Below are 2061 nucleotides of genomic sequence, written 5' to 3' on the forward strand. Positions count from 1 at the left end.
TGTGGTGACTGAAAAATCCATGGGGAGTTTCAGTTTCTGATCTGACATCCTGCAGGGGGTCCCCAGGACCTCCCTGGGTCCTGCTTTCTGTCCCCTCTCTCTCACTCCGGACTCTGGTCTGGCTGCCCCCTCAGACAGACCCTCCCAGCATGGAGACAACACGGCTGCAGGACGACGCCCCTGCTGGGGTTCAGGCTGCTCATGGCTCACGCAGTTGGCCACCCACCCCTCAGGACCCATGGCGGCGGCCATGGCCAGCGGGATGTCCCATTGGCTTGGGTCCAAGATGCCTCCTTCAGATCCTGAGGACTGATAATCAGGGGGAGCGAGTTCCCCAAAAGGAAATCAGGAACTTTTTTTTTTAAAAGATTTTATTTATTTATTTGACAGAGATAGAGACAGCCAGCGAGAGAGGGAACACAAGCAGAGGGAGTGGGAGAGGGAGAAGCAGGCTCCCAGTGGAAGAGCCTGATGTGGGGCTTGATCCCAGAATGCCGGGATCACGCCCTGAGCCGAGGCAGACGCTTAACCACTGCGCCACCCAGGCGCCCCGGAAATCAGGGACTTTTTGACCAAAAGAAGGGGGTCGGAAGCTTTGTGACCTCACGAATCACTTGAGCTCCACGAGGCTCCTTTATACCGCAGCGGAGCAGCGGCTGGTGGCGAACAGCTACAGAGGGCTTGAAGGTGCCAGACACCGACCTAAGCACTTTACAAGCCTCAACTCCTTCGACCGTCGGACAACCCGCGGAGGCAGGCACTGATATTATCACCACTTCGCGGATGAGCAAACTGAGGCTCAGGAAGGCTAAGTGTCGTGCCCTGGGGTCACCCAGCAGGTGAGCGGAGGAGCCAGGGTTCCGTCCCAGGACCTGCTCTGCCTCCCTGGAGGAAGCAATGAAGACAAGAATAGGAAGAGTCATCACGCCAGCCACGGAGCTGGTGGATGCTGGGAAGGTGCAGGTGCCCCGCCTCTCCCCGCTGTTCCAGCCCCCAGCTCCGCCCCTCCAAGTCCTCCTGCGGCTGCGCCCCACCTGTCAGGGCTGTAATGCCTCCTCCAGGTAGAAGCTTTGCATTTCTGCAGACCGCCAAGGGCAAATGTGGCCCCAAATTCCCTTCCAAGAGGAAGGGGACGTGGATCAGAGAGGCGCAGAGCTGGAATAGGAACACAGGCTTGGGGGCGGAGTGGGGGGTGGTGTCTCTGGGTGGGGAGGCAGGACCCATGAGGGTGCTCATAGCCAACACTGGGTTAAAGTCTGGGGGTCCCCCCAGGGGATCTGGAGAGGGTGATGTCGGCCCCAAGGGGCATAATGTGCTGACGGGGATTTCGGGCACCACGGGGAGGCCATTCTGGTGCCAGGAGCCTTCACTGTGCTGGCGGGTGAGCTCAGCCTGCGGGGGAGCTGACCCTGCAGCTCAGAGGGGGCAGAACCAGAACAGGGCTCCGGGGGCAGCGGCCACCCGAGCTGGGCTGAGGGCTTGGCTGCCTGCCCCCCAGCCCCACTTGTGGGCTGTGTCCCTCCCTGGGCTCAGGGACCAATGCTAGTGGGACCAGCCCCTTGGAGTGGACACTGGCATTGCCGTCCCCACTGGAACACGGCCAACAGGGCAGCCGGGAGAGGCACCCCAGACGCTTCCCCAGTGACAGCAGGAGGGGCACAGAGCAGCCTTCATCCAGTGACTAGAGCAGTTGGTGGGTTGGTTTCTGAGCTCATGTGAGACCCCCTGGGGACCCTCAAATTGCGGGGGAAGGGATTGCAAGAAACCACAGTTCACTCAAGTGTGGGAGGAACTCAGAGATGGCGAGATACAAGTTTACCTACTAGATGTCCCCTTTTTCTATCCACAGCTAGTGAGACCCAGGGGCATTCAGAGACCGTGGTCACCCAGCCTGGGTGCCCCGTCCCCCCCCAGCATCCTTGCACCTATTCCCCGTTAGGTGGCCTAACATGGAGTTAGGGTCTCCAGTCAAGAAGAAACTGTAGCCCATTTTGGTTGAAAGGCCCCAGTGCCTCCAGGCCCGGTGGCCCCCCCCCCCCCCCCCCCCCCCCCCCCCCCCCC

The sequence above is a fragment of the Ursus maritimus genome, unplaced genomic scaffold, assembly GCF_017311325.1.
Source record: "Ursus maritimus isolate PB19 unplaced genomic scaffold, ASM1731132v1 scaffold_32, whole genome shotgun sequence".
NCBI classification, from domain to species: Eukaryota; Metazoa; Chordata; class Mammalia; order Carnivora; family Ursidae; genus Ursus; species Ursus maritimus.